Source organism: Pseudophryne corroboree, chromosome 4 (genome assembly GCF_028390025.1).
Source record: "Pseudophryne corroboree isolate aPseCor3 chromosome 4, aPseCor3.hap2, whole genome shotgun sequence".
Classification (NCBI taxonomy): Eukaryota; Metazoa; Chordata; class Amphibia; order Anura; family Myobatrachidae; genus Pseudophryne; species Pseudophryne corroboree.
The window spans coordinates 111274706-111289812 of NC_086447.1; the positions used below are offsets into that span (position 1 = coordinate 111274706).

The following is a 15107-nucleotide window of genomic DNA, read 5'->3' on the forward strand; positions in this document are numbered from 1 at the left end:
GAATCCCCCCTGATTTTTTTGGTCTTTATGTAGACTACATGTCAATAATACTCCAAAAAATACATAATTCGATAATGTACTAAAAACCATCATTTATTTATTTTTTTGGCCATAACACTCTGAATAATTTTCTTTAGACGAATCCTCTACATTCTGCTGCGTCACAGAACCTTCACTGTCAACAGAAGTTTATTACCATTATATGTACACCCCAGGGTGTTTTCTACTAGCACAACCTGGCCCTCTGATGCACATAACATCCATATGGAAAGGAGAAGCAGGAGATGAGTTCAGTTTATTAACTTACAATGAAAGATGGCTGCCGCAGTAACTGTGACTGATTGGGAGGGAAAGAAAAATAAGAATTTACTTACCGATAATTCTATTTCTCATAGTCCGTAGTGGATGCTGGGGACTCCGAAAGGACCATGGGGAATAGCGGCTCCGCAGGAGACTGGGCACAAAAGTAAAAAGCTTTAGGACTAGCTGGTGTGCACTGGCTCCTCCCCCTATGACCCTCCTCCAAGCCTCAGTTAGGATACTGTGCCCGGACGAGCGTACACAATAAGGAAGGATTTTGAATCCCGGGTAAGACTCCTACCAGCCACACCAATCACACCGTATAACCTGTGATCTGAACCCAGTTAACAGCATGATAACAGAGGAGCCTCTGAAAGATGGCTCACAACAATAATAACCCGATTTTTGTAACAATAACTATGTACAAGTATTGCAGACAATCCGCACTTGGGATGGGCGCCCAGCATCCACTACGGACTATGAGAAATAGAATTATCGGTAAGTAAATTCTTATTTTCTCTAACGTCCTAGTGGATGCTGGGGACTCCGAAAGGACCATGGGGATTATACCAAAGCTCCCAAACGGGCGGGAGAGTGCGGATGACTCTGCAGCACCGAATGAGAGAACTCCAGGTCCTCCTCAGCCAGGGTATCAAATTTGTAGAATTTTGCAAACGTATTTGCCCCTGACCAAGTAGCTGCTCGGCAAAGTTGTAAAGCCGAGACCCCTCGGGCAGCCGCCCAAGATGAGCCCACTTTCCGTATGGAATGGGCTTTTACAGATTTTGGCTGTGGCAGGCCTGCCACAGAATGTGCAAGCTGAATTGTACTACAAATCCAACGAGCAATCGTCTGCTTAGAAGCAGCGGCACCCAGCTTGTTGGGTGCATACAGGATAAACAGTGAGTCAGATTTTCTGACTCCAGCCGTCCTGGAAACATATATTTTCAGGGCCCTGACTACGTCCAGCAACTTGGAATCCTCCAAGTCCCTAGTAGCCGCAGGCACCACAATAGGCTGGTTTAAGTGAAATGCTGAAACCACCTTAGGGAGAAATTGAGGACGAGTCCTCAATTCTGCCCTGTCCGTATGAAAAATCAGGTAAGGGCTTTTATAGGATAAAGCCGCCAATTCTGAGACACGCCTGGCTGAAGCCAGGGCTAACAGCATTACCACTTTCCATGTGAGATATTTTAAGTCCACAGTGGTGAGTGGTTCAAACTAGTGATGAGCGAGGTTCGGTTTTACTCGGTTTTACTCGGTTTTACTCGGTTCTCAAAACGGCATCTTATTGGCTATCCAAAACACGTGACATCCGTGAGCCAATAAGATGCCGTTTTGAGAACCGAGTAAAACCGAGTAAAACCGAGTAAAACCGAACCCGCTCATCACTAGTTCAAACCAATGTGATTTTAGGAATCCCAAAACTACATTGAGATCCCAAGGTGCCACTGGAGGCACAAAAGGAGGCTGTATATGCAGTACCCCCTTGACAAACGTCTGAACTTCAGGAACTGAAGCTAGTTCTTTTTGGAAGAATATTGACAGGGCCGAAATTTGAACCTTAATGGACCCTAATTTGAGGCCCATAGACAGTCCTGTTTGCAGGAAATGCAGGAATCGACCCAGTTGAAATTCCTCTGTAGGGGCCTTCCTGGCCTCACACCACGCAACATATTTACGCCAAATACGGTGATAATGTTGCACAGTTACATCCTTCCTGGCTTTGATCAGGGTAGGGATAACTTCATCCGGAATGCCTTTTTCCTTCAGTATCCGGCGTTCAACCGCCATGCCGTCAAACGCAGCCGCGGTAAGTCTTGGAACAGACATGGTCCCTGCTGGAGCAGGTCCTTTCTTAGAGGTAGAGGCCACGGGTCTTCCGTGAGCATCTCTTGAATTTCCGGGTACCAAGTCCTTCTTGGCCAATCCGGAGCCACGAGTATAGTCTTTACACCTCTCCTTCTTATGATTCTCAGTACCTTGGGTATGAGAGGCAGAGGAGGGAACACATAAACTGACTGGTACACCCACGGTGTTACCAGAGCGTCCACAGCTATTGCCTGAGGGTCCCTTGACCTGGCGCAATATCTGTCCAGTTTTTTGTTGAGGCGGGACGCCATCATGTCCACCTTTGGTTTTTCCCAACGGTTCACAATCATGTGGAAGACTTCTGGGTGAAGTCCCCACTCCCCCGGGTGAAGATCGTGTCTGCTGAGGAAGTCTGCTTCCCAGTTGTCCACTCCCGGAATGAACACTGCTGACAGTGCTATCACATGATTTTCCGCCCAGCGAAGAATCCTTGCAACTTCCGTCATTGCCCTCCTGCTTCTTGTGCCGCCCTGTCTGTTTACGTGGGCGACTGCCGTGATGTTGTCCGACTGGATCAACACCGGCTGACCCTGAAGCAGAGGCCTTGCCTGACTTAGGGCATTGTAAATGGCCCTTAGTTCCAGGATATTTATGTGAAGTGACGTTTCCATGCTTGACCACAAGCCCTGGAAATTTTTTCCCTGTGTGACTGCTCCCCAGCCTCTCAGGCTGGCATCCGTGGTCACCAGGACCCAATCCTGAATGCCGAATCTGCGGCCCTCTAGGAGATGAGAACTCTGTAACCACCACAGGAGAGACACCCTTGTCCTTGGAGATAGGGTTATCCGCTGATGCATCTGAAGATGCGATCCGGACCACTTGTCTGGCAGATCCCACTGAAAAGTTCTTGCGTGGAATCTTCCGAATGGAATCGCTTCGTAAGAAGCCACCATCTTTCCCAGGACCCTTGTGCATTGATGCACTGACACTTGTCCTGGTTTTAGGAGGTTCCTGACTAGCTCGGATAACTCCCTGGCCTTCTCCTCCGGGAGAAACACCTTTTTCTGGACTGTGTCCAGAATCATCCCTAGGAACAGTAGACGTGTTGTTGGAATCAGCTGCGATTTTGGAATATTTAGAATCCACCCGTGCTGACGTAGCACTACCTGAGATAGTGCTACTCCGACCTCTAACTGTTCCCTGGACCTTGCCCTTATCAGGAGATCGTCCAAGTAAGGGATAATTAAGACGCCTTTTCTTCGAAGAAGAATCATCATTTCGGCCATTACCTTGGTAAAGACCCGGGGTGCCGTGGACAATCCAAACGGCAGCGTCTGAAACTGATAATGACAGTTTTGTACCACAAACCTGAGGTACCCTTGGTGAGAAGGGTAGATTGGGACATGGAGATAAGCATCTTTGATGTCCAGAGATACCATATAGTCCCCTTCTTCCAGGTTCGCTATCACTGCTCTGAGTGACTCCATCTTGAATTTGAACCTTTTTATGTAAGTGTTCAAGGATTTTAGATTTAAAATTGGTCTCACCGAGCCGTCCGGCTTCGGTACCACAAACAGCGTGGAATAATACCCCTTTCCCTGTTGTAGGAGGGGTACCTTGATTATCACCTGCTGGGAATACAGCTTGTGAATAGCTTCCAATACTGCCTCCCTGTCGGAGGGAGACGTTGGTAGAGCAGACTTCAGGAACTGGCGAGGGGGAGACGTCTCGAATTCCAATTTGTACCCCTGTGATACTACCTGCAGGATCCAGGGGTCCACTTGCGAGTGAGCCCACTGCGCGTTGAAATTTTTGAGACGGGCCCCCACCGTGCCTGAGTCCGCTTGTAAAGCCCCAGCGTCATGCTGAAGACTTGGCAGAAGCGGGGGAGGGCTTCTGCTCCTGGGAAGAGGCTGCCTGGTGCAGTCTTTTTCCCCTTCCTCTGCCCCGGGGCAGAAATGAGTGGCCTTTTGCCCGCTTGCCCTTATGGGGACGAAAGGACTGAGTTTGAAAAGACGGTGTCTTTTTCTGCTGAGAGGTGACCTGGGGTAAAAAGGTGGATTTTCCAGCTGTTGCCGTGGCCACCAGGTCCGATAGACCGACCCCAAATAACTCCTCCCCTTTATACGGCAATACTTCCATATGTCGTTTGGAATCCGCATCACCTGACCACTGTCGCGTCCATAACCCTCTTCTGGCAGAAATGGACATCGCACTTACTCTTGATGCCAGGGTGCAAATATCCCTCTGTGCTTCTCGCATATATAGTAATGCATCCTTTAAATGCTCTATAGTCAATAATATACTGTCCCTATCCAGGGTATCAATATTTTCAGTCAGGGAATCCGACCAAGCCACTCCAGCGCTGCACATCCAGGCTGAGGCGATTGCTGGTCGCAGTATAACACCAGTATGTGTGTATATACCTTTTAGGATATTTTCCAGCCTTCTATCAGCTGGTTCCTTGAGGGCGGCCGTATCAGGGGACGGTAACGCCACTTGTTTTGATAAGCGTGTGAGCGCCTTATCTACCCTAGGGGGTGTTTCCCAACGCGCCCTAACCTCTGGCGGGAAAGGGTATAGTGCCAATAATTTATTAGAAATCAGCAGTTTTTTATCGGGGGAAACCCACGCTTTATCACACACCTCATTCAATTCATCTGATTCAGGAAAAACTACGGGTAGTTTTTTCACACCCCACATAATACCCTTTTTTGTGGTACTTGTAGTGTCAGAAATGTTCAACGCCTCCTTCATTGCCGTGATCATGTAACGTGTGGCCCTACTGGACATTACGTTTGTCTCCTCACCGTCGACACTGGAGTCAGTATCCGTGTCTGGGTCTGTGTCGACCATCTGAGGTAACGGGCGCTTTAGAGCCCCTGACGGTGTTTGAGACGCCTGGACAGGCACTAACTGATTTGCCGGCTGTCTCATGTCGTCAACAGTTTTTTGCAAAGTGCTGACATTGTCACGTAATTCCTTAAATACGACCATCCAGTCAGGTGTCGACTCCCTAGGGGGTGACATCACTAAAACAGGCAATTGCTCCGCTTCCACATCATTTTCCTCCTCATACATGTCGACACAATCGTACCGACACCCAGCACACACACAGGGAATGCTCTGATAGAGGACAGGACCCCACGAGCCCTTTGGGGAGACAGAGGGAGAGTTTGCCAGCACACACCAGAGCGCTATATCTGTATAGGGATAACCTTATATAAGTGTTTCTCCCTTTTATAGCTGCTGTATGTATATTAACTGCCAAATAGTGCCCCCCCTCTCTTGTTTTACCCTGTTTCTGTAGCAGGACTGCAGGGGAGAGTCAGGGAGCCGTCCTTCCAGCGGAGCTGTGAGGGAAAATGGCGCTTGTGTGCTGAGGAGATAGGCTCCGCCCCCTTCACGGCGGCCTTTTCTCCCGCTTTTTTTAGGAAAACTGGCAGGGGTTAAATGCATCCATATAGCCCAGGAGCTATATGTGATGCATTTCTTTAGCCATATAAGGTTTAAAACGTGTTTTATTGCGTCTCAGGGCGCTCCCCCCCAGCGCCCTGCACCCTCAGTGACCGGAGTGTGAAGTGTGCTGAGAGCAATGGCGCACAGCTGCGGTGCTGTGCGCTACCTTATTTGAAGACAGGAACGTCTTCTGCCGCCGATTTTTCCGGACCTCTTCGCTCTTCTGGCTCTGTAAGGGGGCCGGCGGCGCGGCTCCGGGACCCATCCAGGCTGAACCTGTGATCGTCCCTCTGGAGCTAATGTCCAGTAGCCAAGAAGCCCAATCCACTCTGCACGCAGGTGAGTTCGCTTCTTCTCCTCTTAGTCCCACGATGCAGTGAGCCTGTTGCCAGCAGTACTCACTGAAAATAAAAAAACCTATTTAAACTTTTACTCTAAGCAGCTCAGGAGAGCCACCTAGCATGCACCCTTCTCGTTCGGGCACAAAAATCTAACTGAGGCTTGGAGGAGGGTCATAGGGGGAGGAGCCAGTGCACACCAGGTAGTCCTAAAGCTTTTTACTTTTGTGCCCAGTCTCCTGCGGAGCCGCTATTCCCCATGGTCCTTTCGGAGTCCCCAGCATCCACTAGGACGTTAGAGAAATAACTGTTCCAGTTCATTATTTGCAGTCATTGGGGCTAATCCAGACCTGATCGCTGCTGAGCGTTTTCACACAGCAGCGATCAGGTCTGAACTGCGCAGGCACCACAGTGCGCCGGCGCATGCCAGACAGCCGATGGCTGTCTCAGCCCTGTGATCACCTCTGCCTAATTGACAGGCAGAGGCGGTCGCTGAGCGCGGGCCGGCGGCATCTGGTCGCCGTTTAGGGGGCGCGGTCCGGGCAACAGAGGCGAACTCGGACCTTTGGGGGTACGGGCCGTGGCAGCTGCGTGATGCCACACGCAGCCGCTGTGACCCGGGCATCGAAGAGTAGCTCCCTGCCAGCACGCAGGAGCTGCGCTGGCTAGGAGCTACTCTTCCAGTACAAAAGCATCGCTGCTGTGCGATGCTTTTGTACTTGTGCGGGGGTGGGGGTCGGGCCTGACATGCGGGGCAGACTAGCCCTGTGCTGGGCGCCCCCCCGCATGTCTGAAGACTGATCGTAGATGCGCTAAATTTAGCACATCTACGATCAGGTCTGAATTAGGCCCATTGTCCACCAGTGTGATTTTATGTTGGTTTAGACCAAAGAGACAGAACTGGCAATTTGACAATTGACAAATTCTGAAAAAGGAAATTTTAAAGGAGAACTCTACTCAAAAATGAAAGCTCAGTTTTGGGGAGGGGTGACCGGTCAGGTGCCTAGCAGTCAGGATCCCAGCAGTCAGAATACCGATGCTAGAATCCCAACACTATTCGGAATGCCGACACCAGCAACCCGAATAGCGTCTTCAATCCGGCGCTAGAATCCCGACTGCAAGGAAGCCGAGTGAGCACACAACCCTGCGACTGACAGGTAAACCGCGGGGGGGGAGGGGGGGGGGGGGTTATGTTTAGGCTGTAGGGGGAGGGTCAGGGTTAGGCTGCCCCCCTGGGAAGGTTAGGCTGGAGGGGGGGGGGGGTCTTAGGCTGTGGGAAGAGGGGGGGGGGGTAGGTTTAGGTGCCACCAGGGAGGGTTAGGCTGCACCCAATTCGCACATCCCATGAGTCCCTATGATTACTTCTGGCAAATGCAGAATTAATTTGGACGCAGGAGCCGTGGCTTTCAGTGGGCGTTTCTAGGTGGTCACAGGGGTAGGCTAGCTACATAGGTTGCACTTATCGCTGTTAGTTGTCTATGTGTATGCAGAAACAGAAAATTTACCTCAGAAAATCATTTTTTATTCTTGTTGATTTTCTTCCTTAGATTCTCTAAGATGTGAAAATGTGCATTTAGTTTATGTCACGTGTAATCGCGTCTATCTAGGAGAATTGCTTGTTGTTGTGGTTGTTGGGTTTTTTGTTATGGATTTTAGAACTACAGTCTACTACAGGCTGGTTAATGGTAAAATGTGAAAGTGCAGTCTATTCGGTAATCGCACATTTCCTTCCGTCACTGCCGTCTGTCACTCATTTTCAACACAATAGCACAAAACTATTAAATGACTCAGTAGTGTGTCAGTTAGTTAATAAAAATATGTTTCATTCACAGGTATGCTGAAATTGCAAATTATGAGCAAACGTAAGATTAACAATCTTGCACAAAGAAATATTTAGCAATTTTATAATATAGGACTGTGTATCTAGAGGTTGCAAGACTCCTATTTTGGTGAAAACACCATTTTGAATAGGTAATACTCTGTCAGCAGGATTTGCCAACATACAGGCAACTAAAGAGCTGCTAAGAAATTAATTATAGGGTAGAGTTATCAAAACTTGGAAAGCAAGTGAGAGATAAAGTACCAACCAATCAGTTTCTGTCATTTTTCAAACACAGCCTGTAACATGACAGTAGTAGCTGATTGGTTGGTACTTTATCTCGTTCCAAACACAAACACACACACACACACACACACGTTTGCATATCATTCATTGGAAATATTCATGTAAGCAAAACAATTTTGAGCTCATTTCTTTAGGCAGACATAGCAGTGGAGAATGGCCAGGCTGTGAGACACCTCAACCTGACAGTTCCTCTAGTGCGACGAAGTGGGAATAGCTGTTCGATCTTATCAGTGGGGTGGGATTTTTTGTTTTTGTAATCTACATTTGTAAAAATGATTTTCTATTTCATGTTTTCTGAGTTCGAAAAGAATTTCGGAAGAAATTCAATTCAGAAAAATGGACGCAGTTTTGCTGTTCCAGCAAATACCGACCACCTCCTTTCAAAGCATTGCCTTGCACCCTCCGGAGGTTTTCGGGAGAACCCCCCCGAACCACCTCCCCCTCACCCTTTTAGTTTCAAAACATACTATTTTAAAGTCTTGGTTTGTGGCTGGCTAAGAGAGGCATGGGAAGAGAGCAACAAGGGAGTCATATTATTTTGGTGGGATTTTTTATTTTCTGCGTCTATAGCACTCTGGATCCGGAAAAGAGAACCTGATGAAGTAAGTCAGGAGGTTGCATAATCCTGATGGAAATGAAACCCTCAGGATAGATCCATTGACATAGAATAATGGCCCTCATTCAGCATGGACTGCTAAATTGCAAAAACGAAAATCAGTCGATTATCGTCAGACCGCACATGCACTGCGAACACACTGCGTGTGTGAGAAGACTGCATTGCGATTGCTGTGCGTTCGTATGCTCAGTGAGATACGATTGCAAAGTGATTGACAGGTAGTGACCGTATGTGGGAGGTAACATGGCATTTGTGGGGCGTGGCTGTTTTCGGGGCTTGTGATTAAAAACATGGCACCAGTGGGTCAACCACAACTGTCAATGGTAAATTCCTGCTCTCCTGCCAGTATGTTTTATTTGCTGGTCATGTATGGTTGTATGTAATGGGAGACCTAAGCAAGCAGTGTATCCATTTGGCGTTAGAGGCAGTACCACCAGTATGGGGGTTTACTGTATATTAGAGATGTGCACGGACCCCCGTGTTTTAGTTGTGGTCCTAATTCATCCTCGTGTTTTGGTTTTGGTTTTGGCAAAACTACCCTCAAGCATTTTGGTACGGATTCGTATTTCGGTTAATTTTAAAATCAATAAAAAAATATCAATGCTCGTTGATAAAAATCGCTAGAATCATATAATTTTTGCAATCCAAAATCCGAAATTCCGAACTGCGGGAGCATTCGAACCAGGACTCGGTTTGGATCAGATCTCTTCGGGAGATCCGGACCAGGTTTAGGTTTGGTATGGATCCACAAAATTCTGATGGATTCGGATTTTGGAGAACCAAACCGCACATCTCTAGTTTAGATACCACCCTATTGGGGTTCCATGCTTACTTGTTAAAGTGTAAAGGGAGAGTGTTCTTGAAATTCCTTGAGGTGCTGCTCCTTACGGTAGCCACAGCACCGGACTCTGCATTTTACCCTAGCCAATGGGACCGCGTTCTGCTTTTTAGGGTAGCCACCTAGATCTGAGCCTTTTTTTTTTTTTTTTTACCCAAGCTGCCAGGACTGGGATCTGCTTTTGACTCTAGCCATCAGGACCGGGTACTGCTTTTTACCCTAGATACCAGGCCAGAAGAGCCACTTTCTACAAAAGCCACCAAATTTAGAACTGCTTTTTACACTAGCCACCAGAATTGGGAATTGCTTTTTACACTAGCCACCAAAACCGGGTGCTACTTTTTACCCTAGCCACCAGAATCGAAGGTTCTGCTTTTCACCCAAGCCACCAGCGCCGGGGTCTCTTTTACCCAAGCCATCAGTAGCAGGGTCTGTTGTTTACTATAGCCACCAGGACTGGTGTCTGAGTTTTAACCCTAGCCACCAGGACCATGTACTACCACATTTTATGCTAGCCACCAGAACGCAAGTTTGCTGTCTAGGATTACAGTCCACTTACTACAACAGTCATCAGGAATGAGGTTTGTTTCTGTAGTAGCCACCAAGGCTTGGGGCTGATCTTTACATTAGACGCCAGTACTGCAAAATGACTTTATATTACTAGCCACAACAGGAGTACTGGAGTCTGTGTTTCATCTGCATTGACCAATGTAAAAGAGTTGGTGGTAGCAATGTTGCAGGACTCCCGATGAGGGTAGCAGTAAAACAAGAGGACCTGGCTTCATCAGCATACATAAATATCATCATTTAAACAAACCCGTTAGGATACAATGAGCAGAGACGTCCAGGCAAAACAGTGCATTCTGCAGAAATTGAAACTGAGCTTCTTTGTGTCTGTTATCTGCAACAGGAGGACTCAGCTGCCAAACTCACCAAATAAACATCCATCTATTCTGTAAGTGGCCTTTCTATACCGCAGCGTGTGCCAATACATTGAGGAATTATATTACTTCCCTGAAATAGCAGCTGAAATCCTTCCTCGTAAAAGCAAATATTGTTACACTGCTTCCTGCTTGCACTATAATAACTACAGAATGAAGCCAATAGGTCCCAAATGTTTAACCGTATATGTTATAACAGCTTAAGGTCTACGATTTCTAGATGCCTGATTCCGCTATACATACTAAATTAACATCATACCATGATACAACAGTTTTGGAAATAGGCAGCACTACATCAGTGGGGACAAATTATATATCAAAATAGTAATGCCATCCAAGAATAACAGAAGTAGTAAAGGCATACTTGCCTACTTTTGAAAAAGCATTTCAGGGAGATTGTGAAAGTGACACCTATCAGCGCGGACGTGTACGGCTACATCTGAGAGGCGTGTTATGAAAATGACTTACATCCAAATGTAAATGACCCCCAAAGTTAGTAAAATCTATTTGTTGAAGAAAAGACACTGACATTTTGCAGGATTTGTTCGTGTATTGTGTTTTACAAGAGGTTCCATATACTGTAAATGGCCATAGGGATCATTGTGCCTTATAACCAATGCAGGGAAATGGCACTAATGATCCCATTTGAATGTATGTATCTCTGATTTATTTTTCTCCCAAGAATGTAACAGCTACATAATGGGGGTCAGGTGCAATCAGGGAGATTGCTGGACTTTTCAGGGAGTGAGGGAGATTGCTGCTATTTCAGGGAGTCTCCTGCAGAATGAGGGAGGGTAGGCAACTATGAGTAAAGGAAGGATTCCGAAAGACAAACAGCAGACGGGGGGGGGGGGTCCTATGGGTGTCTGAGCTTTCTATAGGTGTTTCAGCATTCTCTATGTGAATGCTTTCTATACGTGTGCAACATACGTTGCAATCAATGTCACTGTACAGACGTGTGGGGGGACGCTGCAGCACAAGCCATCCTGCAGAGAGGGAGAACAAGGCACCACTTATCAACCTGCCTTCTATCTAGCTCTATGCAGACAAATACTACACCAATGTCCGTCTCAAAACGTTAAAATTGACCAGAGGTCGTTTCCTTGTCACATTTCCTTCTGTGCAACTGAAGATCACTACTCAGTCTCTGGGGAACACAGGTAAACATATGCAAGGGATTATTGCCATAGGTAGCATATAGCTATTTCAGCGTACATGACTTACATCCTAATCAGATCGCACAGATTTAAACATTTTGTCAGACGAGATGAAGAAAATCTCAACAACAACAAAAAAAAAATGTAAAAAGAACATTACAAATAGAGAATTCCAGTTGGGAATCTGACAGCAGAGTTAAACCACTGGAAATTTTTTAAAAAATGGTCACATTGCTGAATATATCCAAGATACTATTATATCAGGTCAGAATGTAATTGTGTTTATCTGCATTATGTCTCATTCCATAATACCACAGCACCATATGGCTCTGTTATTATATTTATTGGACCATTAAGAGCCATGTAACACAGTTATAACGTCCAGACAACAATTATACAGTCATTATTTCTTTTTTGACCAATCTGCAGAATATAAAAACAAGTGAATGTCACAAAAATCCGCAAGACCATAAAAATAAACTTGTAGTTTGGGCACGTGGGTGGCACAGCAGTATAGTATAAGGGGTCACGCACATTGCAAGCATTTGGCTTACTACGGAGCCTTGCAGCTCTGTGTTGTTGCCCCAGGATAGGATGAAGGGTTAACATTGCTATGACCTTGGCTTCACACGCCTGCAGTAAGACTTCACAGACCAATGTCGAACATCATAATGCACATGACAAGAAGACGCAAGGTACCTCGCTGCCACATTGCTGCAGATTATCGCATTACACAGCTACATGCTGCAACATACTGAGTGGAGAGGACATGCTGATGCCATGTACAATCCCAATGTATGAGATGCATCTGCTCTACACATGGCAAATCAATCGTACAGTATATAAATAAAGATCTATTTATATGATGCATTTCACACATACACAGCAAACACAATATTACAGTTGTTGCATTTCTTGTACCGATGGAATGTTTACATCTCATCATAGTGATATTGTGCAATATATATGCATTCATTATGGGTGCACACATGAGTCTAGAGAGGCACAGCACAGGATCACCTCCAACTGATTTAGTAATACAATGAGCATTGCATGATACACCATTATAGCACAGTGCAAGGTCCACTGAACCAGCCAATTCCCATAATGATCCAGTTTATGGGGTGGGGGGTGTACAAACATAATGGTGATAATGGTGGGTATAATTAATCAATTTGTAGGGCAGCTTTGATTGCTGAAGATCTAGATGTGCACTATGTGTTAAAGAGTGACCGTATGTGACAAATAAGACACCCTCCGCATAAGTATTTAAATAATACATATGTGAATAGAGGACACTCTGCTTTTATATAGTGCTCCAGGGACACAGGGTAGAAGTCATGCACCCCTCCCACTAGCATCTGCAATGTGCCCTATATACTGCATACAGCAGCATTCAGCACTGCATACAGCAACATTAAGCACTGCATACAGCAATATTATACACTGCATACATACAGCAACATTATACACTGCGTATAGCAACATTATACACTGCATACATACAGCAACATTATACACTGCATATAGCAACATTATACACTGCATACAGCAATATTATACACTGCATACAGCAACATTAAGCACTGCATGCAGCAACATTACACACTGCATACAGCAATATTATACACTGCATACATACAGCAACATTATACACTGCATATAGCAACATTATACACTGCATACATACAGCAACATTATACACTGCATATAGAAACATTATACACTGCATACAGCAATATTATACACTGCATACAGCAACATTACACACTGCATGCAGCAATATTACACACTGCATACAGCAACATTATACACTGCATACAGTAATATTACACATTGCATACAGCAATATTACACACTGCATACAGCAACATTATACACTGCATACAGCAATATTACACACTGCATACAGCAACATTATACACTGCATACAGCAACATTATACACTGCATACAGCAATATTACACACTGCATACAGCAACATTATACACTGCATACAGCAACATTATACACTGCATACAGTAATATTACACACTGCATACAGCAACATTATACACTGCATACAGCAATATTATACACTACATACAGCAATATTACACACTGCATACGGAAAATTATTCTCGGCATACAGCAACATTATGCACTCCATAAAATACAGTAACATTACACACTGCATGCAGCAACATTATTCACTGCATAAAATACAGTAACATTATGCACTGAATATAGCACCATTATACACTGCATGCCGTACAATAGCATACTGTAATACACCACATACTGTACATTATACACTGTATACAGCAGCACTAAATATCGCATATACTGTAGTACAGAAGCATTATACAGTACATTGCAGTAGTATTATACTGTGCATATACTTTAGTGCAGCAGCATTATGTAGTGCATACAGTACGGTAGCATTATAAACTGCATGCAGCAGTACTATATGTTGCATACAGTACAGTATAGCAGCATTATACATTGCATGGAATTATGTGTTGCATACAACAGCATCTACAGCATACAATGATTGGCACTTACCTTCGGCGGATTCACCTGCTACGAGGACAATGGAGACCCCTCTGGCCGCCTGGAGGGAGGGTCTGTGTCGGAGTTTGGATGGTGATGACCCTGGCCGTGCTGATGTCCCTCTTCAGGCGGCTGCAGCACAAGCTCCGGTCTGTGCGGCAGAATTGGGAATCCCGGACAAAATCAGGGCTCCCTGGAGCCGCAGAGCGCAGGCGCGGGGCATACACACACACACAGCAGCCTCATCAGCAGCGGCAGCCTCTCCTCAGCCTTCCTCCTCCTCTCCTAGCCTCAATCCTCCTCCTCTCCTCAGCCTCCACACCTTCATCAAGCAGTGCCCACCTTCCCTCCCCACTGAGGAGAACCCCTGTAGTAGCTATCCTGCTGCAGTCTGTGCCTATTGCTGTCCCATACCGTAATACACTGGCTGTATGCATGTCTATGGCCTCACAGTGCACACATGTGCATTATGCATGTCACAGCAGGTGTATAATAGTGGTAAAGCCACAAGATGAGCTTAACAGTGGTTGAATACCTATGTGCGCATATATATATATGTATGTATATATATATATATATATATATATATATATGTATATATATATATACATATATATAATAGATATATATATATGTGTGTGTGTGTGTGTGTGTGTGTGTGTGTGTGTGTGTGTGTGTGTGTGTGTGTGTGTGTGTGTGTGCCCAGTGCATATAATCTAATGTTGTGCTACTTTAATCCCATTTCTCTAACTTCCTAGTGGATGCTGGGGACTCCGTCAGGACCATGGGGATTAGCGGCTCCGCAGGAGACGGCACAAAAATAAAGCTTTAGGATCAGGTGGTGTGCACTGGCTCCTCCCCCTATGACCCTCCTCCAAGCCTCAGTTAGGTTTTTGTGCCCGTCCGAGCAGGGTGCAATCTAGGTGGCTCTCCTAAAGAGCTGCTTAGAAAAAGTTTTTAGGTTTTTTATTTTCAGTGAGTCCTGCTGG

General features: G+C 45.8%; 1 protein-coding gene across 1 annotated transcript in view; it reads right to left on the minus strand.

Annotated features, from left to right (window-relative positions):
* VSNL1 (visinin like 1) overlaps window positions 1-14419 on the minus strand; it is a 276191-nt gene extending 261772 nt beyond the window's left edge. Inside the window, exon 1 of the mRNA XM_063915355.1 lies at window positions 14131-14419. The gene's annotated coding sequence lies outside the window, so the exon portion shown is untranslated. The remainder of the gene's footprint in view (window positions 1-14130) is intronic.
* Window positions 14420-15107: the final 688 nt, after the last annotated feature.